Source organism: Natrix helvetica (assembly GCF_964273705.1).
Source record: "Natrix helvetica genome assembly, chromosome: 2".
Classification (NCBI taxonomy): domain Eukaryota; kingdom Metazoa; phylum Chordata; class Lepidosauria; order Squamata; family Natricidae; genus Natrix; species Natrix helvetica.
Window position 1 is genome coordinate 161253637 of NC_138552.1, and position 26860 is coordinate 161280496.

General features: G+C 45.0%; 1 long non-coding RNA gene across 1 annotated transcript in view; it reads left to right on the top strand.

Moving 5' to 3' along the window:
• The window catches only part of LOC309387522, a 29067-nt gene extending 7621 nt beyond the window's left edge, over positions 1 to 21446 (top strand). The window contains exons 2-3 of the long non-coding RNA XR_014174610.1: positions 17678 to 17943; positions 21322 to 21446. This is a non-coding gene — a long non-coding RNA (uncharacterized lncRNA). The remainder of the gene's footprint in view (positions 1 to 17677; positions 17944 to 21321) is intronic.
• Positions 21447 to 26860: the final 5414 nt, after the last annotated feature.

Consider the following 26860-nt stretch of genomic DNA (forward strand, 5'->3'; position numbering starts at 1 on the left):
GGACTACATCTCCCAAAATGCTCAGCTACCATTTGTACAGATATAAAGAGCAATAATGTCACAGTGGCCCTAATACAACTGTCAGAATGATTCAGGAGCAAAGCCAAAGCCCAACTCCACGATTAAATTGTGTCCGTTTTTCTTATACCTTCCGAAGAGACATGGCTTTCCCAAAGAAAACTGGTTTTGTGTCAGAATTTTTGGCTGGAGATTGTTTTGTTCTTGTGAGGAGAAGGAAGTATTGGTAGACCACATTAGTTTAATGGAGGGAGTTCATTCTAATTCAACCTTTTCCAGTTGGATATATTTAGCTCAGGTTGGACTATTAAGTTTCCTTATCTCTAGGCAATTTCACCTCAGGCTACCTGTGGACCCTACCTGACCCACAAGCCCCAATCTGAAATAATAAATCTTCCTAGAACATACTCCAAATACTTCCTTTGGTTTGGTTTGCCCCTCTCAGCCTCCTCTGGCCATTTCTGAATATCGTGTCATTGTTAGATATTTGATAAAGTGGCCTATTACATGCTGTTCAACTTTGACCTCCCTCCTCCCTCCCACCCCCCCTTGCTAAGTAGGCATTCTGAAAACAGTGAGATTGCATTTTTGAACAAAGCGCACAAACTTTTGAGAGCAAGAACAATTCTTCTCCCTGTGCCAATGTCATAGCTGAAGGCACAGCACAAAAAAGAAAAGAAAAGAAAAGAAAAAGACAGCACAGCATTTCTGAAACTAACAAAGAAGTCCTTGGGTATTTATGTGCTGCATATTTTTCTTTCTTAAAATGTCAGTTATTCACCCTTCTACCTGGTGGAGTTTTCCTGAGGACAGTAGCTCACCTAATGGGATTCCACATGGTGAGCACCTGTTAGTCATTCTCAGCCATTAGTTGCGCTAACTCATCCATTCGACCCTTATAGAGCTTAGCTTCTTTAGTGATCCTTTGTTGAACCCAACTTTTCCTATGATGTATAAAGAGCAACTAACATAATGGAGGGATTTTTCCAGGGCGGTGTTACTTTTGAGTACTGTGCCTTTGGCATTTTCCACCACAGAAAATAGCGGTGAGAAAATAAGAGTAAAGTTGCATAAAGGAAACTTTGTACCCAGGCAAGGTAGCATCATGGAAACAGGATATTAAATTGGGATAGTTTTGGTAATGTTTGAAATAGCTGCCGAAGAATGACTTCTTGTATATTTTTTAACCTACGTATATTTATTTTATTCAAAACAAAGTTAAAATACAGAACTCTAAATTAAAATCCAGAAGGACAAAAGGAAAAAATCAAAACATTAAAAATGTGCATCAAAAAGAAGGCTTTGTACATGTATTGTCCACTGTAGTTGAATACTGATTAATATATTACTGCAACATTAGTAGAGGGACGTGGTGGCTCAGTGGCTAAGATGCTGAGCTTATCAATCAGAAAGGTCAGCAGTTCGGCGGTTTGAATCTCTACTGCCGTGTAATGGACTAGCTCCCATTACTTGTCCCAGCTTCTGCCAGCCTAGCAGTTCGAAGGCACAAAAAAATGCAAGTAGAAAAATAGGGACCACTTTGGTGGGAAGGTAACAGTGTGAAATGAGCATCGCCCCCTAGAGTCAGGAACAACTAACACATATGTGCGAGGGGAACCTTAGTTCCCAGCCTTTGCAAAACAAGCCCTCCAAAAAAGTTTAAACTGCTAAATCTATTTGCAACTTGTTGACCTGTCTTCTATATGGTATATTAATGACCAAATACCATATTTTTTGGACTATAAGAAGCACCAGAGTATAAGACGCATCATGATTTTGAAGAGGTAAATTAAAAAAAAAGTTTTTGCATTCTGCAGGCCTCCCAAGCCCTCTACACACCTCATTTTTTTGCAAAAAAAAAAGGTATGCAGAACTTTGGGAGGCTTCTCAAGTGTTCCTGGGGGCTGGGGGGGGGGCAGAAATGAGCAAAAAATGCCCGTTTGTTGCTCATTTTTGCCCTCCCCAGACCCCAGGAGCACTTTGCAAGCCTCCCAAACTCTGCACATCCATTTTTGCAAAGGGGCCAGGGTTTTGGTAAGCCAAAAATGCTGTATTCAGTGTATAAGACGCACCCAGCTTTTCACCCTCTTTTTTTGGGGGGGGGGAAGGTGCGTCTTATACTTCGAAAAATATGGTAGTTAACAATGAAAATAATATTAGTGAAGCAAATGAAAATTAGAGTTTCAAAACTCTGTTAAGAGGCTGTAATTATAATCCACTCATAGAAAATTTACCATGGCATCTTATTTATTCCATATCAACCCAAAAGTTATAAACAAATAGTCCCGATTCAAATATCCATGTTTGTGTCTTAGTATCATCTCTAGTCAATTGTTGTTTAATTAAATGTAGTAAATCCAGTCTCCAAAATATGTCTACCTTCTGATCAAAGTGCAAGCACAGGTAATTGTCAATTATAGTAAATAAATCTGTCCAGTCTCCCTCAGACTTTGTAAAGGTCTGGAATCTGTCTCTTTCCTTTTTAGTCAAAGCCATAATGTTGAAATAATGTGTCTTCGGAACAAGCAGATGAAATCAGAACAGCAGATAAAATCCATTAATCTGGAATTGGATGAAAGTTATTTTGTGTATCTTCATCCATATCCAAAGATAAATTTTCAGTTCTTAACATTCTTTTAACAATCATTAAAGTTAGATCAGGTTTTTGATGAAGGAACTCAGCTAGAAGCTGCACATCTCCCCACTCTCTTAGATTTCAGAGACTCTTCAGGCATCGTAATCTGTGAAATTTAGCCAAAGATGAAGAAAAAGTAGATTTGCCTCTATATGTCAATCCAAGATTATAAGAAAAGTTTAATGGAAATAAACTCAAGGTGTTTTGCAAATTCAAAAAATATAGACTGGTGGTGAGAGTCTAAGAACTCTTCACCTCCACCCAAACATTGCCATGCTTTCCATATGGAAGGGACCGAGATTATCCAAAACAATATATATCAAAAGGGAAAAAAAGGAAAAGCAATTAGAATCTTGCAAGGGGTTGAGATAAATTAGCACCCAACTGTTAATCAACTTTTAAAGCAATAAACAAAACAGTGAAATCAAAAATTGAAAGATAAAATTCCAGCGTGCTTAGAAAATGAAATTGCTTGACAGGAAGATGGATGTGCCCTTTCAATTGCTTCCAGAGGGAATTGAAATCTTCAAGACCCGCCCCCCTTGCTGACTTGCCTACTGGGTCCATGATCAAAGTCAACTTGGATCACTCCTAAATGCTCCCATTCAAAACCAGGTAGCAGCACTGCCAAAAGACCAGTTTTAGCAGTGAAATCACCAGATCATTGGTAAGAGAAAAAAGAAACTCTTACCGTACAGCAGCCATCTTGAAATGTGAGGGCCGACTTGTACTTGAGGCTATGATGCCTTTGCTATCCTGACTTAGTCCCTGTTCCTGCCTTCCTTCATAATTGTTTGGTCCATTTTCTCTTGACGGGTTTTATTTTCCCCCCTGAATAAAATGTTTTATTATTATAAAATGTGTTAATTAATATTAATTCAATATTAATATTTATATTACATCAGCATTTATATATTTATGTTAATATTTATATATTTTATAGTTTACATTAAGCATATATAATATGTTATATATATATATATATATATATATATATATATATATATATATATATATATATATATATTTACATTTGTATATAAAGATATTTAATTTACATTAGTTTATATTAATAAAAAAATTATCCCACTAAAACGTTAACGTAAGTGAAACAAATGAAATTAAAGAAAGATATAGATTTGCTAAATGCAAGGCCTAAGTAATGAAAACTAGTTTGCTGCTTTTGCTAAAGAAACAGTGGCTCTGGACTGAAGATATTTTGGAAAAAGTGATTGAGGTGAGTTAGAGGTGCAGACAAGTAATTCTCCCACAGTGCATAGAGAACAACCGTTCAGGTAAGACCAACAGTCTATCTTTTTACTTTTATGAAAGTAGAAGCCTATTAGCCACTTTGAAGAAGGCATAAGTGAGACATCCTGTAAAACGGGGGAGGATTCCCCTGGAGAAGATGACAGCTTTCTCTGTTTCTTCTCCCCTTCCCCTTCCCCAGATGGAGAGGAGGAAGAAGAAGAGGGGGAGGCAGAAGAGATGAAAATGGCCATCTAATTTTGTAAAATATGAGGGCATGTACTATTCCATTCTACTGAAGAGAGATATACGCAACTATCGCTTGGTATAAACCTTCTGTTTATAAGTCAACCGCCATATTACAAGAAGGGAAGTTAAATAGTTGGAGCTCTTTCTGTGAATCAGCTGTGGCAGGATGCTGTGAAGGGAAACGCTAGACTTCAAGTATAAATTGATTGCCTCTGTACTGAACCACAGACAAAAGCTCAATGTGGGGACTCCAGGAACTGAAAAATAAAGAGCGTTGATTCAGCCTCTGATCTTCCCCAATTATCTTCTGCTGGTACAAGCTCTGCAAGGCTGGGATCCCTGGCTCAAGTTTCAGCAATAAAAGAGCACACCTTTATTTGTTCAGTCAGGTACGTAATATACTTTTGGCGAACACAAGCAATTGTCCTCACGTACATAATGAACAAAGTGTCCTGGAGATTAACTGTCACTCAAACTTACTTACTGTAAATGGGATTTTTTTTTCTTTTGCCCAATAAGAGAAAATGTCAGACCATTAAACCATGGGTAACTCCACTCCCATTTTTTGCAATGGGACCTTTCTGTTACTGATGTGGTCCAAATAATCCCTTTATTAAAGAAAACTCTCTTTTCTCCCGCGTACATGGAATTTCCTTGAATGCCTGTATGTGGGATCTTTAACTCAGTGCCATAGGCACTAGGTTGCAAACTCTTTGATTTTAATTTGAAATAAAATTGAAAACAAAGCTGTGAAGCAAAACATCATCCTCCAGAATTGCTCTTATGCTCAGGAATGTCTACTGAATTCCACATTGGCCTTGTAGGCTTCCATGAGAATTAAAAATAGTGGATCACTTTGGCCCAATACTTGTAAACCTGCTCATTTGTCAAGGGAAAAAAAGATAAGGAAAATGGGAAATTAATTGAATATACAGGAAGAAACTTCATAATTTTGTCTGGTTAAATTCCTCTTTTGTTACTGGCCTTCTACAATATGTTGGCAGCCATTCTATAAATTGGAAAGCTCTTATGTGGCAGTCATTGTTTGAATGCCCATCCCAGGCTCCTCAAACATCATAAGATGAAGGTTCCCCCCTACATGCCTGCTAGTCTTTTCCGGCTCTAGGCTCTCATAATTGTGGATAACTGAGGAAAATATAGACACAAATTTTTGGGAGATTTTCGACCTCCATTTTCTCCCCTCATGCTTTTCTTCATTATACCTCTATTACACTTAGCATCCTAGTATTTGTCTAGGAAATTAGGGTGGATGATATCACTTTTTCAATCCCTTTCTGTCTGCACATGAGGTGATTTAGTCTAAGAGATCATATCTGATCCAGAGGCATCCAGTGGTCTTCATGGTCATTTAAAGACCTAAATCCAAATCTTCTAAATCTTAAATCCCAGGTAGGGTGGTATTTTAATCATTGCCCAATGCTACCCTACTTTGGTGAGGAATGTCAAATGTGACACGCCTCAGGATACCATTATTAATTAGTTTATGAAGAACAATCATACACCATAAATAACTTCTATTAATACAGAGCCTTGTTCAGACAGCTAGGATTATTATTGAGGCAATGACAGATACTAGGTTTGGATGATATACAGTATTAATTATCATCTACCATTGTCTGGTAGCATAAAAACTAGGGAAGAGGCAAGGCAGTTGTAATCCTTAACCTATAAACCAGCGATGGCGAACCTTTTTTGGCTTGCGTGCCACAAGTGGGGGGAGCGCAGGGGGGTCGTGTGCAGGCGTGCCGCACCCATAATGCAATGCGCGACCCCCCAGTGCGCATGTGCGCACAATGCGTGAACCCCTCCCCCATTTTTACATGTTTTTTTCACCCTTCCCAGGCTCCAGAGGCTTTATAGGAGCCTGGGGAGGGCAAAAAGAGCCTCCCTCGCCCCCCCGGAGTCACTTCCAGTTTGCTCGGAGGGTTGTTTTAAGCGTTCCGAAGACTTCAGGGAAGCCTCCGGACGGTCCCTGAAGCCTCTGGAGGTCCTCTGGGAGGGCGGGGGAGGCTCTTTTCGCCCTCCCCAGGCACCTATAAAGCCTCTGGACCCTGGGGAGGGTGAAAAATGGCTTTTAAAAAGGTGAACTCAGCTGGCCAGCACACACATGCGCGCTGCCCAGCTGACAGGGCAGCGCCTCGCGTACCCTGACAAATGGCTCCGCGTGCCACCTGTGGCACGCGTGCCATAGGTTCACCATCACTGCTATATACATTGTGTAGTATACAGCAGCATGCCTATATCAGGTGTCCTTCAAATGTGTTGGACTATAACTCCCATCATTCTTATCTAAATATTGGTCGGGATAATGGGAGTTGTAATAAAACCCATCAGAAAGCCTCCTCTGTTTCAAGAGTCCAAACTGATTGCAGTTTTCTTTTTGGCACATGGATCTTTTCAAATCTCCTGAATATGATGGAAAGAATATGATGGAGAGAAATTGTAAATTTCTCTCAGTGGCATCATTATCATCATCTTAATGTTTTTTCTCACAGGTGCAGGGTCCAACAAGCGCCATCTTGTGAGACCAAACATAACATCTGGGTCTAACTGGACATTTTTTACGTCTGCATTTGCTGTACCTTGCAATCTTTGCTTTAGTTTTCCACACGGGCACTTGCCATCTATATTTGGCCTTACTCTCAGTGACATGCTTCAGGCAAAAGTATTTCCTGCATGGGAGAAGGAAGGATTATGTCTATGGCAGCCGCAAAAAACATGGCTACATTGCCATTGCAGATAAAAGTTTCTGAGCTCCAAAAATGACTCATAGGTGTGTATATCTCTTTGGCATTTATTTTGATTTCCCTAACTGAATTACTGTCAGTAGCAACTGTAAGTCAACACCTTCTGTTATTCATATTGTATTGATATCTGTATTCTGAATCTCATGAACGATTTGGAAATGAGTTTCCCATTAACTGGCTGGAACTGTTGGTTCCAAGTGAGACTCATGGTATGAGCTCCTCATTCTGATGAATAGAAGCCACTCAGTCTCTCACCATGGCAGCGCAGCTAGATAAACATCTTTATTATGTGCTAAGGTTAGGCAGTGGATTGCCCTCTGTCATCATGAAGGGGAAATCTTTGTTCTGTGTGCTGCCACTTAATTGCAGTATTTCTTTACTGTCCTTAATGGACGTTCCATCCTTGTGCTTCTCAGCTTTCAAACTAGGCAACTGTTGGGTGGTGATATTACTGGCATTTTTTCATGGAGGAACTCGAGCGCCTAAGATAACTTTCATGTGGCAGGTCTGAGAGCGCCTAACATAACTCTGCACGGGGCAGATTTGAGTTACAGCAAGCTCAAGCATTTGCTCCTAGTGAAATCAATATGAACTAAATACAGTATATCGCTAATCTTACTTAAGGGGGTTTGGTAGGAGAACCGTCTGTATTTACATAAAGTCTTCTCCAGAGGTGGTATACATTTACCGCTACCTCTGCACATCCGCACAGCTTCCGTGCATGCCCTTCTGGCGAAAAACGGACCTAAATGGGATGCCATAGAGCCGGAGCGGGTGGGCGGGGCTACCCACAATTTCCACTGCCAGTTCAAGTGAACCGGTCCGAACCAGTAGAATACGACCTCTGGTCTTCTCTCTCCTGCCTTCTCATCCTCAATAAACTTTCCCCAATTGGTACTTTGTGAGTACCAACTTCCATTATCCTGATCTAGCAACTTCCATTATCCTGAGCTAGCATAGCCAACTATAATTGCATTCAGCCTGTGGCTCAATATATTTGGAAGAAATGGTTTAAGGGAGATTGCCAGAGAACTTGCTTATCATATATGGAAACTTTAATGTGTAGCTTGCAGTTTATTTGCATAGTCTCTTCATAATACCTTGATCCTTACATCAAAAGAGAACCTATTTGGCTTTACATAAAGCATGAACCTGACAGTATTGTGCTTTATCCTGCTCAAGAACATTGAATATTTCTATGGTAATAAAAAAGAGTAAAATCTGTATCACATTAAAGCTTCATGTATATTGGGAAATCTTTGTTCTGGATATTTTTGGAAACTATTTCTGTTACTTTTGGGGAAATAAGTTGTTTGCTAAATTTGTGCTACCATAATGCCTGTCTACTATCATTATTCATGTATCTGTTTAACTAACTTCGTTTTTGAAGGAAGTTAACTCTGGTGTTTTGAAATTTCACCTATTTTCATTTCCCCCTCTTCCCTGTGGTTGAATTAGATTATATCCCAGTGCAAGAATCCCAAAGCCAAGCTAGGATTCTAAAGGTTAGAGAGTTCATGCCAAATATGTGCCTTCTGGAATTGGGGAAAAAAAGATGAACTACTGGCTTACATAAACCAGACTCAACTACATAGAAAAGATGCCTAAAACACAGAGGTCAAGAAGTTACTGTATTTTGTTTTTGAAATCTTTCCTTCTCTTTTTGAGAATCTTGAGAATTATCAATTCCAACAAGCCACACTTTCACAATCTTCCACAATGTAAGTATCAGACGGAAGCAGAGAAGAATGTCTGGGGTTATGATGACACATAGCTGCAGCAGCCCACCTCTTGTTTCCCAACTTTTTCTTCCACCCATTAACTCTGCCTTTATATATCTGTTTTCTGATTTGATCCTTATTCATTCCCTTCTTAGCACCAAGTCCCCTTAATATACTTTTGCTACTACTAGTCGCACACAGGGTAAGCCACTTGTACATAAACAGATAGAAACCCATTCCCTTCTAGTATTGATGTTACCTATTTTGGGTAATGAAACATCTGCAAGATGTCAGAGAGCACCAAGTCACACACTTCTGTATCAATCCACTACCATTCATCATCCATTCATCATCCATTCATTCTTCACCCCATTTCCCCTGGTTTCATCATAACTACAGTACATCACATCCCAGTACATTCACCTTAGTTTTTATGTTTTTCCTGACATACTTTTCATGTATAAAAATGATAATATATTAATGTTAGTGTTAGGAAAGGAAAGGCACACTCAGGGTTAGGCAGCAATAGCTCTTTATTAACTCTGAAACAACTATGTACAATCCAGCGAAGGTTCAGTCTGACAGCAGCCCTTTTATAGGGAGCTGTCAGACCCTTCGACTAATCAGGTTGAATCTCTGTTCCCACCGGAAGAGAGGACCTTGGTGTAAACCATTGTAACTGATTCTGGTATCTAACACTCCTCCCCTCTTATATGGGATCAACCTACTTGTGACGTAGTCACGCAGGTAGGGTGGGCTTTCTGGTGGCTCGCCCAGACCTGCACAGTTCAGTTGGTGGGTGTTCTTCAGTCAGGTCGGACTGACCTGTTGACTCTGTGGCTTCGCCTGGTGGAAGCTCCTGGAACTTTTCCCAGGCCGCTGCTGGAGCTTCTAGAGCCGGTTCGCTCGGAGCTCATTGCAGGCCTGCAACACTAACAGATACGTGCCCCGGTACCTTCAGGGTTGAGTTGTTTGTGGAAGGAGTGACTTCGTAATCCTTTTGGGTAGGGCTTTGGCTAACTCGTGCAGGAGTTACCTCTGGTTGCCTAAGATTGGAGTTGGAGAGGTGGCCACGGAGTTGGTCAATGTGCCGTCTCCAATTCCGACCGTCCTCGAGCTCTACTAGGTAAGAGCGAGGTCCGGTGATGCCTATTACTGTGGCAGGAACCCACAGAGTTCCCGCAGCGTAGTTGTGGGTGTAAACTGAATCCCCTACACTAAAATTCCTTATTTTGCTTGTTGAATCTGGGGGCGATGTAGCAGAGTAATTTGGGTGTAGCTGGTCTAAGTGGGACCTTAGCCGGCGACCCATTAGAAGCTCGGAAGGGTTTCTCCCAGTGGTAGCACTTGGCGTGATGTGCTATATGAGGAGGAATTGATCAACCCATGTTTGCCAATCACTAATGAAACACATAGGAAATTATAAGAAAGTGTGGCAGGCCAAAGATTCTTAAAGGAACCTCTGCAGGCCTGACAGTGCGGTCTCGACACTCCGAGACCACCATTGATACTTTTGCCACTGGACGGTGATCAGGAAGACAAAGCCTTGCTGGTCTCAGGGACACCGCAAAGTCCCTGATTGACCCAAGGGAAGCTCTTCAAGCCGGCAGTAAACAGGCTGATGAAGTTGGGACGGCTCCGGAAGGAAGGAAGTGAAAAGAGAAAGTGAGTCCATCTGGTGAGATGAGATATTTTTTCTATTTTGAGAAAGACTGCCCAAAGAAACTTTTTTTAAAAGCCAAATTAAATCCTTAAGCAAAAGAATTAAGTGGCGAAATTAACCTACATTGGATTGCTCTGGAAAGCTTTTTTTTCTTTGTAACTATACTTTATGGATTGAAGTGCTCGCAACGTTTTTTGTTTTTCCTCTTAAAGTGAATGGATTAATTTTTCTTCTTCTGTTTTTTGTTACTTTATTTTTTGACTTTTGGATTAAAACCTTCCTTTTTATTTTAACAATTCTTTCTATTACTAGTTATTAAATTGTTAAATTTCATTAAAGAACTTTGTTTCCTATAAGCCAGAGATAAATATTAGAAAGTGAAAGGTAGCAACACTGCCACTCGGAGGTCAGAGGCTGGAGTTTTTGAAACAATGTATTTCTTCTCTTTTCCTCTTTGATCTTACTGACTTTGTAGCTGAAGGGTTTGCAATTTGTTTACAGAAACTTATAAAGAGCCAAGGGTATGAATTGTTTTCGCAGGTGCTCTTTGAGAACTATTTTGGCAGGGGAGAGAAAGGAGAAAAAAACACAGAACCCTTCTCCTTTGAAAAGCATAAAAGAACTTGTGTTTAAGTCAATCTAAAATAAAAAAATAAAAGAGGCCTGGAAGGCTAGAGCGGCAGTGGTTATTAGTTTTTCCTTTTCCTCCTTCTTTTTTGGAAACATGGATCAATACTCAGATGAGGAAACTTTAAAATTCCAAAATATCTTGGCTGGAATTCAAAATCTACTGGAAGGATATGGGAGACTTGAGAAGAAATTGGAAAAACTAGTATTCCTCATAGCAAAGAATGAAGGTGTTGGAGCCCCAAAATTAAAGGGGAGAATGAAGACATAGAAGATAAAGACAAGACAATATATGATTTTATTAATGGAGCAAATGTGGGTGAAAGTGGAAAGAAGGGAATATGGGAAAGGGAATTCGACGAACTGGAGTTCTACCTCAGATTCCAAGATACAGAAGAAGAAAAAAGAGAAATGATGATGGATTTAAGAAGAGAAATTTTTTCAGAAGCATGATTAACAACCAAAGACAAGCTAATTTTAGCAGATGGAGGGCAAGGAGATTACCTGAGAGATCCTTCAAGCAGCAAAGTGCAGAGAGAAGTCTATAAAAACCTTATAAAGAAAATAAAAAGAAGACTGACACCACAATTGGCAAGAGAGATAAGACTGCTTTGTTACTGGAAAGATACAGGTTGACAATGAAAGTTGATAATAAAAAATTAGTAATGACTGAGGAAGAAATGCATGAAAGTTTTCTGTAACCAATCAACACGCTTTCTACAAGATGTAATGAAGGATGATTCTTTTTTTTGTGTTTTTGTTTAATTAAAATAGAAAAAAACTTTTTTTTAAAAAAAAAGAAGCAGGAGTAGGCTGGTCCCCAGCCAGCAAGCCCAGTAGTGGTTTGTGGTCCGTGATGAGTTCAAAGTCATGGCTGTAGAGGTACTCGTGGAATCTTTTAACACCAGCGACTGCAGCCAGAGCCTCCCTGTCCAGTTGGCTGTAGTTCCGCTCAGCAGCAGACAAGGTTCGTGAGTAATAGGCGATGGGCACCTCGGTGCCATTGGGCATGCGGTGGCTGAGGACGGCTCCAATGCCAAACGGGGAAGCGTCTCACATTAGCACAAGTGGCAGGGACTGGCTGTATTGGACCAAAAACGTGTCCGCTGACAGCAGTCTCTTCACCACGGCAAATGCGGCTGCTTTGACTTTGCCCCAGGACCTCTTTGCGTTCTTTGCGAGAAGCCGATGTAAAGATTCAGCAGCTGTGGCTTTCTGTTTGAGAAAGACACTGTAGAAGTTAAGGAGCCCGAGGAATGCCTGCAGCTTGGTCTGATTGCGAGGTGTAGGGGCGTCCTGGATTGCCTTAATTTTTTTGTCAGTCCGGGGAATCCCAGAGCCGTCAATGAGGTACCCTAGGAATTCGACTCTTGGCACATTAATTTGGCATTTTTCCTTTTTGAGGTGGAGGCCTTTGTCTCTGATTCTGGTCAGAACAGATCTCAATCTTTTAAATAATTGTGCCTTATTTACAGCCGATACCAAGATGTTGTCAAAATAGGGAACGACTCCTGGAATCCCCTGCAAAAGCTGTTCCATGACGCTTTGGAACAGTCCAGGGGCAATACTAACTCCGAATTGCAGGCGGTTGCAACCTGTGCGTCGCAATGGTTTTGGCCTCCGCCATGGCACCATCTACAGGCAACTGCTGGTATGCCTGCGCCATGTCTAACTTTGTGAAAACTTTTCAGGGGCCTAATGAATGTAGTAAATGCTGTACAATGGGTACAGGATAAGCGCTTTGTTGCAAAACTTTGTTTATCGTGCACTTGTAGTCCATGGAGATGCAGACAGACCCGTCAGACTTGACAGGTGTCACAATAGGGGTCTCCCAGGTACATGATCTACCGGCTCTAGGATTCCCTGGCCTATCAATTTGTTGAGTTCCAAATCAATTTTAAGGCGGAGAGCGAAAGATACTCTCCTGGGTTTTAGTCTGATGGGGGCTACATTGGAGTCCAAATTAAAAGATATTGGGGTCCCCACATACTTACCTAGACCGGTGCCGAAGATTTCCTCGAACACCTTAAGGAGTTCCTCAGTGCTTTTGTCTCATATGGCATTGATTCCGGTCACTTCTAGGCCCAGGGCTTCGAACCAGTCAAGCCCCAGGAGGCTCTGCAGGTCTCCGTTGACTACCGTCACTGGTAGCTGGTGGCAGAAAGTCTTGAATTTCACCCGGAAGGTGCCCTGGCCCATGATGGGGACTCGGTTCCCCTGCTAGTTGCAAAGATGGATGTCAGGAACCCGTAGATGCTGCTTCTTAAGGCTAGGGATAGCCTGCTTGAGTGCTGCCCAAGGCATTATGGTCAAGGATGACCCACTGTCAATCTCCATTTCACATGGCGAGTCCTTGATGAGGACTGTGACTTTCAGCTTTTTTGGCCACTTCGTGCGGACTTGGCCTATGGAGGTATGGTAGGTGACGCTGATGTCGCCTTCTGTTCGCCGTGGTGGCAGCTGCCATGCCCCTTGGTTGGGCCTCTGCTGGCAGTTAGGTCGGCTTCTGGGCTTCCAGGTTGTAGTGGGGTATCGCTTCTGCATACCTTGGCGATGTGCCCTTTTCGATCGCAGCGTTGGCAGATTGCGTCGCGGAAACAGCAATGTATTCTGAGATGGTCTCCTCCGCAGCCGGCGCAAGGCGGGAAACGCAGTTCAAATTTTCGTGCCGGCTTGGTGCGGTCACTGCGCATGCGGTAGCTGCTATCTTCGCTCTCTGAGCCTTCAGGCTCTGTAGCCTCGCGATGCACGCCTGCACTCTTTTGTGCGCTTTTAGGACTGTTTTGGTGCTGCAGGGTTTCCGTTGATTTAACAGCAGACTCAGTGGCCCTGGCTTCGTCTAGGGCAATTGGGAACGTCAGATTAGATTTCGCTAGCAGTCTCCTCTGCAGGCCAGTGTCTCGAACACCGCATATGATGTGGTCAAGTATCAGTTCATCAAGATCTCTAAACTCACAGTACGCTGCGGCCTTCTGAGCACCGCAACGTATCCATTGATGGATTCACCCTCTTTCTGGTTACGAATGTTGAATTCGTGCCTTCGGACGTGTTTAGATGGTTTGGGAGCGTAGTGTGTCCTTAGCGTCTGTTGTATCACTGACCAAGCGACCAATTGGAGTGGCGTTGGCTCGGACAAGTCCTTTGCTGTTTCGAACACCTCTCGTCCGCAGTAGCTCAGGAACATGTTCTTTTTCCGGCCTTCAGAAAGGCCCATGAGGTCGTTGGCTTCGAGGAAGCAGTCGAACCTCCGCATGTAGGATTTCCAGTGCTCGGTGACTGGGTTGTATGGAGTCGGTAGGGTGTGCATTTACATCTTGTGTCCCTGAATGCGTTTGAATTTGCCCCTCAAAGATGGCTGCTCGATGCCGCATTGAACTCTGAGCTGGATTTGCTTGCTGGATTGTTGTGCTCTTTTTGTTTGCCTAGTTGCCTTCCAATCCCATCCTCGTCGCCAGTGTTAGATCGGGTAAAGGAAAGGCACACTAAAGGTTAGGCAGCAACAGCTCTTTATTAACTCTGAAACAACTATGTACAATCCAGCGAAGGTTCAGTCTGACAGCAGCCCTTTTATAGGGAGCTGTCAGACCCTTCGACCAATCAGGTTGAATCTCTGTTCCCGCCGGAACAGAGGACCTTGGTGTAAACCATTGTAACTGATTCTGGTATCTAACAGTTAATATTAATATTACTATAAAAACCACTTTCTTCCATTATTTTTCCAGAGCTCAGCATCATGTCTGTTAATAGCTAAGCAGAACCCAATTCTCAATTCTTGAAAAATTTTGAAGAAAATGTTAAAAGGAATGTTAGACTGGGGACATCCTGAAAAAGAAAAAAAACAGGGTTGTTGTTGCTTGTTTCCCCAAATATAACCAAGCAAAATACAACTAGAAATATCACTGGAAAGGTCAAAATCTAAAAATGCACTTTTGTATATCTTGGAAGGGATTCTGCTTAAATATCTGAATGTACCAATTCAAAGCATTCCATTCTGCAAACTACGTGAGAGTCTTTGTTTTGCTTCTTGTTGGTTTTTTTTGGGGGGGGGGTTATAACAAAGAGAGTTATAATAGGTCCTCTGTGAGCCCTAGAGAGTGCAGTACAGGACTTCCCATTATAAAATTAAAACACAATATGCTCTTTTGTAGACTTAAGATATGGATTGGCAGCTATGGCCCATTTATGACCCGTGGACTTCAACTCCCAGAATTCTTGAGCAAGACAGGAATTCTGGGAGTTGAAGTCCACAGGTCATAAAGGGGCCATGGTTCTCCACCCATGATTTAAGTTAAAAGGAATGCAAAGCTTAGTTTTACAAAGAAAAATTTTGACTGGTAGTGTCTGCAAGACATCTCACTTCATGGATGAAACTGCCTGCACCACTGAAGAGGAGGGCAAAGTCCACTGTCCACACATGTCAGGGTTTTCACCACGTTGGCCAATCATTCACATCCACAAACAGCTCCTGGGATTAGGATTTAACCACCCTCCCATTTTCTCCTTTGACTCCATTGGCCCCTTTCTCTCTTTAAGGCAGTGTTTCTCAACCTTGGGGACTTTAAGTCCTGTGGACTTCAACTCCCAGAATCCCCCAGCCAGCTATGCTGGCTGGGGGATTCTGGGAGTTGAAGTCCATAGGACTTAAAGTCTCCAAGGTTGAGAAACACTGCTTTAAGGGATAAGAGAGTGGCTTAGCAAGAGAAGCCTTGCAGTCCCGCCCCTGGTGCTTAAAGGAACACTTTCCTTTTGGCTGGCAAAGAGAACCAATTGGAACTGTTTGCTTTTTGACAGTCATAAGCAATGTGGGGAAAAAAATGTCATGCTCAGCAACTCTGTTGCTTGGAACAAACAGTGATTCAGACAACAAAATCTGAACAAGTCATGAGGTGAATTCGCTTGGAAGTGGTGGCAAGGTTTGTTTGTTTAAAAAACAGACATCACTTGTCTTAAGGGAAATGGAAACCACACATGAAAAGCAGATGCTGGATGCCAATAGACATGTTTGTTTTTTAAAGCTCCAGCGCCAATTCTGAGCACTAAAGAATGCTGCTTTTTCAGTAGATGAATTATTTCCATTTTTTTTTTTAAAAAGGAGGATTACTTCCTGGTTTGTCCTTCAATTGCAATGGTGGCCCTGAATTGGACAGATGGATTTTGCACGAATTTTGCTTCTTTCACACAGTAAATCTACTTAGCAAAGACACCCACATTGTGAATTGTGGCCCATTTGTGAAAAACAAGTGGCTCAACAAGGGCTCTAACCATTGGTGGGTGACCTCTTATGACCTTACCCAGAAGGGACTGTGGTAAAACATGTGCTTCTGGGGCCAAATCCCTCCCCCCTTAAATATTAATCTTTCTAGGTTTTCTATGGAGAAAACCCTGTTTAAGACTCAGGATTCCTGGTCTCATTAATATCAACCACATTGCACTAGAAACCTCATAGGTTGTAGGCAGCTCTCACAATAAGTGGTGGTGTCCAAGTGCCCCAAAGATGTGTGGAGACATCTTTGGGTAGGGTGACTTGGAGATACTCCAAAGGCAAAATAAGTGCCTTAGATTGCTGCTCCCATGTGAGCTGCTAATTGTCAGACTTGGAATACAGCAACTTCCTGTATTTCTACTGCATAAAACCATAGAGAGGAAGGTAGGCCTTGATTCTGAGATGATTAGAGGATTAGGGGATGAATAGTACAAGAGCTCATTATCTAACATGACATCTTGAATGACCAACTTTCATTTTTATGAAGTGAAGCACCGTATAATTACCTGCACCTACAATAAGTAATCCCCTGGATTTGCATAGTATACTAATCCATAGCGTGGGTTGAATTTGACTGAATGAATTGTGGTTTATTGCGGCTTAGAGTGATATATGAACAGAGCCATAAAACTGGCCTCCCTGGAGGAAGAAAACATGAAAAAAGGGTAGCACTTACTCTTGAAGAGTATTTGGAAGCTACAGCTGGCATAGAATGCAGCCATGTGGACAGTTTTTAGGGCCTCTTGGGTGGCACATGAGACCCCACTATTGCGTGAGCTGCACTGGCTGCCAATTTGCTTCCGGGTTGAATTCAAGGTGTTGGTTATTTACCTTCAAAATTCTTTATGGCATTGCTCCAATGCCATAAAATACTTAAGGAACTGTCTCAGGCTAATGCAACTGGCCTGGATCATTCATGCCAGCAGAAAGGGAATGCTGTCGACCCCGTTGGTCAAGGAATTCCTGCAGACAGGGTCCAGGAGAAGAGGATTTTCTATCGTGGATGTGGTGTCCCGCTCACTCCCACACACATATAACAGTGGTTTAATGGGTTTATTAATATTTCCCAGAAATTCTCTTCACCAAAACCCCAGAACTGTGTCAATTAAGTCCAGCCAAAAGCAGACCGATGCTAGTCCACAGAGCAACAGCCAAGGGTCCACCAGGCACTTGAAAGTTTCCCAGACAAGATAAAACTCAGGCAAAATTAAATCCACAACACAAGAGGGTTCACAAGGCAAGAAAAGTCCAGAGTTCACAAGGCACGATCCTAGTCAAGGCACAGTGTCAATCAAAGCAAGGCAGGAATCACAACAACCAGGAAATATGTAGCTAAGAAATGAGCAAGTTTTTCCCAGCATCGCCTCCACTATCTGTTGTGCTAAATAGCCAGCTTCTGGTACAGCCCATCAAGAAGGGCGAGGCTGCCTCCTCACGAGTAATTGGGCTGACCTTCACTGCTCCTGCCTTTTCTCTGTCCTACAGGTACAGAAGGCAGTTCCTTTTCGTCATCATTGACCGGCAGGAATTGCATGCTTCCCCCACCCCACAAGCCTCTGGGATGTCCTGCAGCTGTGCTTCATTCAAACCACTCAGATACCTGCTTGGAGCCGTTGTCCAACTCCCCTCCAGAGGTGCCTGGAATTGGTTCATCCTGCTCTGAGCTGACATCTGGAGTGGAAACTGGGAAACCATCCGGAGGAGTCATCCAAGTGGATCCCATCATGTGGAACATTGTGCCCCCCCTTGAGGTGAGCTCTGCACCCACCCTTTTGGTCTTCTGTAGGAACCTTAAAACCCGGGTCTGCCAATTCACTTGGGGTTTTGATAAGGGGTGTATCACTCTAGAAGTATTTAATGGACTGAGATAAGACCCTGCCTCCACTTCGTTTGGACCTTGCTCCCTTCCTTGCCATCTTTGTTAATGTTAATATCATCTTAATATTTATATGTTTTATCTTGTTTTTACTTTGTTGTAAGCCTCCTACAGTTGCATCTAGGCGAGACTGGCGGCATATGCATTTAATAATACATAAAATATTTTTTTTTAAAAAACATCACAACTTGCTTTGTAAAAGGCTGAGACAGTCCCTCGAATATCTAGAAAGGACCTTGTTCCAGGAAGCCTCTCAGTTTGCAGGACCTAGAATCTGATTCATTTTCCAATATGAGAATTTAGTAAGAATGTACAGATGGAAGGCAAAACATGGATGGCCATGATGAGCAAAAAACCCGGCAGGGTTTCAGCTGACTCAGGCTGCATCGCACGGATTAGAAGCAGGGCTGAATGATCAAAGGAAACTACCGTGCCCTGTTAATAAACCCAATTGGACTTTACAGAGCATGCGCCATAATAAGCCCTCCCCCGAAAATAAGCCTGCCCCAACTATTTAAGCGCATGCGCAACTGGTCCCCGCCATTACCACTGTACCACCTATCGGTACAACTTCCAGGGCAAAAAGAGGGCCTTCCGCAAAAAGAACTGCGGGCCAAGCAAAGTGCTTCACGACCCGTTCCCTCCCGGGCAAAGAGCCCGCCGCAAAAAGAGCAGCAGACCAGCAATGCGATCACCCCCTCCTGCCTGTTCCCTCTCACGCAAAAAAACACCACCCACCCCACCCCAATGGTAAAGGCAGCCTGCCTGGTTCCCTTCCGCACTGTCCCTTTAGCGAGGGGTGGCAGGTGGGGGGGAGAGAAGTGAGGCGCGCATCCTAGCGTTACCAGACTGACAGCTCCACTGCGTTCCTCGCCCTTCCGTCCATTGAAGCCCCTTGTAAAAAAAAACTCGCGAGTTGAACTCATGAGGTTTTTTTTTACAAGGGAATTCACTGGATTCACAGTGAATCACAGCATTTTGGGGTGGGGGGACTGCAAAGGATTTATTAGCTATTCCCCAGCATTTTGGGGTGGGGAGAATGGAAAGGATTTATTAGATTTTCTAGCTCAGACCCAACTGGAAACTCGACACAAAATACTTTCTTCCTCTGTGCCTCTCTCTTTGTCCCTTCCCTTTCTCCAATTGGCTGGTGGCTAACTGTCTCTTGAGCCCAAAAGGCTGGGGTGAAGAGTATCTCTCCCAAAGGCCCATGAGGAAGGGCTGGGGATGGAAGAGAAGGATGAACAGCCAGATGCCTCACAGCGGAGGCGAAGTGATAAGAGGTGGATGACGGGGGGAGAAACCCTGGGGGCGAAACAGGCGGGTGAAGGGCAGGAGGAGAACAGTCTCATTCCACGTTAGGACGCATGTCTCGCTTCTCCCCCCCCTCGATAAAGGGACGTCGAGGAAGGGAAGAAGCCAGGCAGCTGTTACATTGGGGGTGGGGTGGGAGGTGGCAGGCCAGCAACCATTCCCTCTCACGCAAAAAGAACACCTCCCACCAAGCCCCAATGATAACGGCGGGCCTGGCTGCTTCCCTTCCCCGATGTCCCTTTAATGAGGGGTAGCAGTGGGGGAAGAAGCGAGACGCGTGTCCTAGTGTTACGGGAGACTGACAGCTCCACTGCGTTCCTTGCCCTTTTGTCCTTGTAAAAAAAACCTTGTGAGTTCAACTTGTGAGGTTTTTTTTACAAGGGACTTCACTGGACGAATGGGCGAGGAACGCAGCAGGGCTGAACAGGTAAGAGGCATGCCTCGCTTCTCCCCCCCACCTGCCACCCCTCGCTAAGGGGCAGCAGGGAAGGGAACCAGGCAGGCTGCCTTTACCATTGGGGCAAGGTGGGCGCGCCTCTTACCTTTCCAAGTCCGTCACATTCCTCGCCATTGTGTCCAGGGAAGCCCCTGGTAAAAAAAAAAAAGAAACCCTCCTCGCGACTTCAAGAAGTTTGATAGAACTCGTGATGGGTTATTTTTTTTCCCCAGCAGCTTCCCTGGACATAATGGCGAGGAACGCGACGGAGCTGGAAAGGTAAAAGGTGTGCCTCGCTTCTCACCTGTTCCAGAAAATAATAAGCCCTCCCCTATAATAAGCCCAAGGCCACATTTCGTGGGTCAAAAAAAAAAAAGACCCTGTCTTATTTTCGGGGAAACACGGTATGAATCCAACACACTCATATGCAATTAATATTGCATTGGGTACTACATATTTATGCTCCCGAGGCTACAGTCTCACACTATTGTACATTACCCTTCATGGAGAGAGATGGAAAAACTGCATTAAATTTTTCCCCCCCACTAAGTGTCTTCTCGACTCAGGCATTACCGACTCAATGGAAGCATGAACATTTCAGTCCGATTTTATGTGCCGCATGTTCATCTACTTTGAATAAACCTCTCTCCTGGGTTTAGAACTTTTTCTGTATGTGAGGTGTTTGGGGAAACAGATTTTTTTTTCTTTTGTGATTTATAGCACAACAGAATGGGCATGCAGATTGTACTGAGTTTATATATATCTACTAATTAATAAACTCAGACTTTGCTGGCCTATGCATGCCTGCGTTATAAAAAGAATGCCCCAAAAGAGAAATTATTGATGGTGAATAAAATGTGACGGGTTTTTTAAAAAAATTCTTTCTTAACTCTTTCTATCCAGCCCTATTAAATAGAAGATATTTTGCCTCTGCTTCATATGATGCTTGCTAATATACCAATTACCGTAAGTAAATGCTTCAGAGAAGAGAGTCGTTTAATGCAAAAATCGGAGCATACTATGCAAGAGGAAGCAGTGCTTTTCCCTATATACATAGTCCTCAACTTATAACTGTTCATTTAGCGACTGTTCAAAATTATGATGGCACTGAAAAATGTGGCTGGCTTGTCATTTATGTGTGAAGTCCTCATACTTTTGTTTCAGAGTCCACACTGACACATGATTGCAATTTGGGAGCTTAGCAAACAGCATGTGTTTACAATGGTTGCAGCATCCTAAAATCACGTGATTGCCATTTTTTACCTTCCCATCCAGCTGCCAACCAACACAGTCAATGGGGAAAGCTGTATTTGCTTAACAGCCATGTCATTCACTTAATGACCAAATGGGGCACAGTCACGTGATGACTGACTTAATGTCTGTATTGCTCAGATCCCAGTCACAATTGTGTTTGTAAGTTGAGGATTACCTTTAAGATTCCTAGAATGAAAAATGTCTTGGCCAATTCTATCTCCAAATGACAGGTTTTTTACTCTCGTCCAGGGGTGTTAAACTGGTGGCCCACGAGCTGGATATGTCACATGCAGGCCACACCCACCCCAGCTCTGTGAATGGCAGAAACATCATGAAACATCATGTGAGGGCAACGTGACATAGCGAGCTTGATGTCCGTGCTCTAGTCACATTTTCAGCTTTCTCAGATGACCTGATCTATCGCTTTCTACCTGTAAAAGCAAGCATCTTCTACAAGAAAGGACAGACTGAGTCATAGAAATATGGGTCATTATCTATCTATATATCTATACCTATACCTATATACCTATATACCTACATACATCATATACATCATATACATACACATACACACATATACATCATATACATACACACACACACACACACACACACATATTTGTTTTCGTAGATTTTCACGGGTGTAGGTATGCTGGTTTTGTTGTATTCGGGTCTTTTCCCGTTTAGGATTGAGATTGTCTTGGCAATGTTTTGGCAAGGTCTCACTTGCCATCTTCAGGCTTGGGCTTAAAATGGGAATGGAGCTGCCGTCTTTCTGTAAATCTTGGTGTGTGGGGGTATGGAGTGCTGGCTTTGTTTCAGTAAGTGGAATGATTGGTTGTGTGGTTGTATCATGATTGGTAGATTGGTGCTGATTGGTGTTGGCTGTGTGTGCATTGTTGTTTTGTATTGTAACAGCCTGGGTGGTGGGTGGTATTCGTTTGTTGACTAGGGCTGGTTTCCAGATGTTTGGTAGGCGGAAGGTATCATCACATTTATTCATGTTGTGGGGGTGTTTCTCTATTTCGATGGCTTCCATAATTATTCTCTTGTTGAGGTGTTCTGTTTTGGAGATTAACCTGGCTCCTTCAAAGTTGATTTCATGTCCTGTAGCTTTAAGGTGCTGGAAAAGGGAGGAAGTTTTTTCTTTTTTTCTTACTGCGTTTTTGTGTTCTGTGGTGCGTGCATTTATTCTCCTGTTTGTTTGTCCTATATATGTTGCCGGGCAGATTTTGCATGGTATTTCGTAGACTCCTTGGTTTTCTAGCTGGATTTTGTCTTTGGGGTTTCTTTGTTTTTAATTTAATTTAATTAGCACTTCTAGACCGCCCCCTCTCCCAAAGGGACTCGGGGCGGTGTACAGTCCATATCAAAAACATCATACATAATAACAATTAAAAATTATTAAATGGATAAATACATAAATATAAATAAGAGGAGGATAAAATAGACAGAACTGTAATTGCTAAATAAATAATTTAAAATATACAAAATTTAAAACCCCAGTGTCCTATAAAATTAAGTCCCCTAAAAAACCAGTAGGAAATATATATGCCAGGAGGTAGACGTTAAGAATTATGCCAGACCAGCCAGTCGGAACAGGTGTGTCTTCAGTTTCTGCCGGAAGGAGCGGAAGTCAGTGGTGGTTCTAATGTCGGGGGGGAGGTCATTCCAGAGGGTTGGGCCCATCACAGAGAAGGCCCTACTCCTTGGTGTCGCCCGTTGGCATTGCCTAGTGGACGGCACCAGGAGAAGCCCCTCCCTGTGAGAGTGAATTGGCCGCAGGGATGTATGTGGGAGGATGCGATCCGGCAGGTAACTAGGCCCTATGCCATGGAGCGCTTTAAAGATGGTGGTCAAAACCTTGAAACGCACCCGAAAGACCACAGGTAGCCAGTGCAGCTCGCGCAGGAGCGGTGTTACGTGGGAGTACCTAGTACTCCCCATGACTGCCCGCGCGGCTGCGTTCTGGACTAGCTGCAGTCTTCGTGCGCGTCCCAAGGGAAGCCCCATGTAGAGAGCATTCCAGTAGTCCAGGCGAGACGTCACCAGTGCATGAGTGACCGTGCGTAGGGCATCCCGGTCCAGAAGGGGGCGCAATTGGCGCACCAGGCAGACCTGGTGGAACGCCCCCCTAGCCACGGCTGCCACATGGTCGTCCATTGACAGCCGGGCATCTAGGAGGACGCCCAAATTGCGCGCCCGTTCCACAGGGGGCAGTTGTTCGCCCCCTATGGCCAGCGTTGGAGTCAGCTGACTGAACCGAGGTGCCGGTAGCCACAGCCACTCAGTCTTGGAGGGGTTGAGTTTGAGTCTGTTGTCCCCCATCCAGACCCCGACGGCTTCCAAACACCGGGACATCACTTCGACAGCCTCGCTGGGGTGATTTGGGGTTGAAACGTACAGCTGAGTATCATCAGCGTACAGATGGTATTCAACCCCAAAACCACGGATGATCTCTCCCAGCGGCTTCACATATGTGTTGAACAGGAGGGGCGAGAGGACCGACCCCTGTGGCACCCCACAAGTGAGTGACCTCAGGGTCGACCTCTGCCCCCCTGTCAACACACATTGCGACCGGTCGGAGAGGTAGGAGCCGAACCACCGTAAAACGGTGCCTCCGACTCCCATCCCCTCCAGCCGGCGCAATAGGATACCATGGTCGATGGTATCAAAAGCCGCTGAGAGGTCTAATAGGACCAGGATAGAGGAACAACCTCTATCTCTGGCCCTCCAGAGATCATCAACCAGCGCGACCAAGGCTGTCTCTGTGCTGTGCCCGGGTCGGAAGCCGGACTGGCGTGGGTCTAGATATTCGGATTCGTCAAGGTGTCGTGGAAATTGCTGTGCCACCACATTCTCAACAACCTTCGCTAAAAAGGGAAGGTTGGAGACTGGACGATAATTAGCCAGCTCCATTGGGTCCAGTGAAGGCCTCTTGAGCAAGGGCCTCACCACCGCCTCTTTCAAGGCAGTTGGTAGGAAGCCCTCACCCAATGAGGCGTTCACCAGGCCCAGAAGCCAGCCTCGTGTCACCTCCCAGGATGCCAGTACCAGCCAGGAGGGACACGGGTCCATTGAACATGTGGTGGGTCGCAGCCGTCCACGCAACCTGTCCAAATCCTCGGGGGCAACAGAGTCAAACTCCTCCCAGAATGGTCTCACAAGACTCACTGTTGACGGCTCGTCTGGCCCACTGGAGGGGGCCCATCCGCTCCGGATCTGAGCGACTTTGTCCTGCAGATATTCCCCAAACTCCTCTGCTCTACCCTGCAAGGGTGCCCCCCGCGTCCCCTGTGACAGGAGAGAGCGGGTCACCCTAAACAGGGCAGCAGGGCGGTTATCCGCGGACGCAATAAGAGCGGCACAATGTCTACGTTTGGCCGCTCTCAATGCCACAAGGTAGGTCCGTAAATAGGCTCTTACCTGTGTTCGATCAGACTCGGAGCGTGAGGATCTCCACCTGCTCTCTAGACGTCTCCTATGGTGCTTCATCACCCTTAGCTCCTCGGTATACCAAGGAGCTCGGGTGGATCGCTGCCGTAGGAGAGGTCGCAAAGGCACAACCCGGTCCAAGGCCCCAGCCACCGCCGTATTCCAGGCGGCCACTAGGTCCTCCGACCGAGCGCGGGTCAGGGCTACAGGTAGTGGCCCAAGTTCCGTCTGGAACCTATCCGGTTCCATCAGGTGCTTGGGGCGGTACCAGCTTGGACAGGCTGGCTCCGCCTCCTCGCGGAGGGGGGTAGCGGAAGGGAAGTCGAGCCGGAGACATTAGTGATCTGACCATGACAGGGGAGTAATGACTAAGTCCCCTATTCCCAGATCACTCGTCCACTGTTCAGATACAAAAATAAGGTCCAGTGTGTGACCGCCCTCGTGTGTGGGGCCCTGAATTAATTGGGTCAGGCCCATGGTTGTCATGGAAGCCATGAACTCCCGAGCCACCTCAGATGCTGCTCCCGTCGACAGCAGGTTGAAGTCCCCCATGACCAAAAGCCTGGGGATCTCAACCGCCGTCTCTGAAATCAGCTCGAGGAGCTCGGGCAGGGCCGCTGATGTATAGCGAGGAGCCAAGTATACAATCAGCAGGCCCAACTGCCTCCCTGGGCCCCATTTCACACCTAGGGATTCACAACCGGGTATCTGAGGAACAGTGAACTCTCTCGGTTCCAGACCATCCCGTATAACTACCGCCACCCCACCACCCTTACCCAGGGCCCGAGGCTGATGGAATGCACGGAAATCGGGTGGGCACATTTCCACGAGGGGTAAACCACCCTCGTGGCCCAACCAGGTCTCCGTTATCCCTGCAAGGTCCAGCTCCCCCTCCGAGATCAACTCACTAATGAGGGGGGCCTTGTTGGTTACGGACCTTGCATTGCAAAGCATCAGCCGCAGGCCCTGGCTCTGTAGTTCCTGACCACCTAGGCTGCGGGGGTTGGTACAAACGACCGGGCGTAGCCAACAGCCACGGTCTCCCAACCGACCTCGTGATCTCCTCTTGTCCTCGCATCCCCCCCCTCCCCGCGACCGATGTAATAAAACAACCCTCTACCGGAATAATTTGTTCCCTCTCCCCCCCGCCCCGCTCACTTCCCTCCTGGACTCACCTGTTCAACTGGCGCTGGCTTCCCTCCCGGCCTGGTTAACCCCCCCCTCCCTGGAACCCCCTAAAAACAATGTAAAACATTTGACTAAAAATCCCCTCAGCTTCCGTTTCTTCCACCTCTCGGGGTTCACAAACCCGTCATCAAGGCAGGCCCTTGTAAGAGCCAAGGGCCATACCTGCGAGAGAGGGGCCTCCCGCAGGCGGAGCAGGTCTAACCTTGAATAAATTGATAGAATATTAAAGCCCAATTGGGTAAGGGTGCTGGTAGTAAAAGTCAATAGCCGGAGGGCTAAGGTCTTAATGGGATACTAAAGCTGGAGGCTTTAGTATCCAGATAGTACTTTGAAAGAAGGCGGGGAGGAAATGTTCAAATATTCCCAAATAGTGGAGCAAGGCAGAGATGTCATAAAAATGGGAGACAGTCTAAGGTGGTTGAGGATAGATATAATCTCAGATGTGGGATCCTTAGTGGGTGGGTGGGGGCAGTCTGAGCCCAGCTGTTTTTAATCTAGGCAGTCAGTCAGGCCCATCCATAGCCCTGAAACGGGCCTCCAGTGGCCTCTGAAGTTCTAGGCCATCCCCAGCCGTTATTTTAGTTCCTCTCCTCACTTCTGGTTCCCCAACACATTCATCTTGGTCCCCATCCGGCGCCTCAGTGATCATTGCAATTTGGGTAAAGCTCTCAAAAATTATAGGGACATTCTCCAGGTTCCCGGGAGCATGGGAGCAGCCAGGCTACGGCCAAATGTCATAGAGAGGAGTCCCTGGCTGCAGCTCTTTCCACACCTCCGACGCTGCAGCCATCTCCCTTTGCCGTTCCCGACTGTCTCCCTGATCTGCTCACCTCTCCGGAGCCTCCAGTGCCTCGTTGTCTTCTCTGGTGTTGTAGGGTGGCTCTGGTACCTCCGGTGCCACCTTGTTCTCTTTGGTGCCATTCTCTTGCTTTTTCCCATTTTTTTGCATTTTTTTCGCAGCGCAGTTCAAACTTCGTGCCTTCGCGCCGCTGCGCGCGCCGCCGCCATTACCTCCCAGCTTCCTCCTCAGCCGCTCACAGCCGCTCCGCTCCTTTCACTCTCCGTTCTTCTCCGGCCAACCCTGGTGGGCTAAAACGAGCCCAAAACAAGCCAGGGTGGTCGGGCTACCCAATTCTCGGCCCTCCGATGACATGAGGGCCGGCAG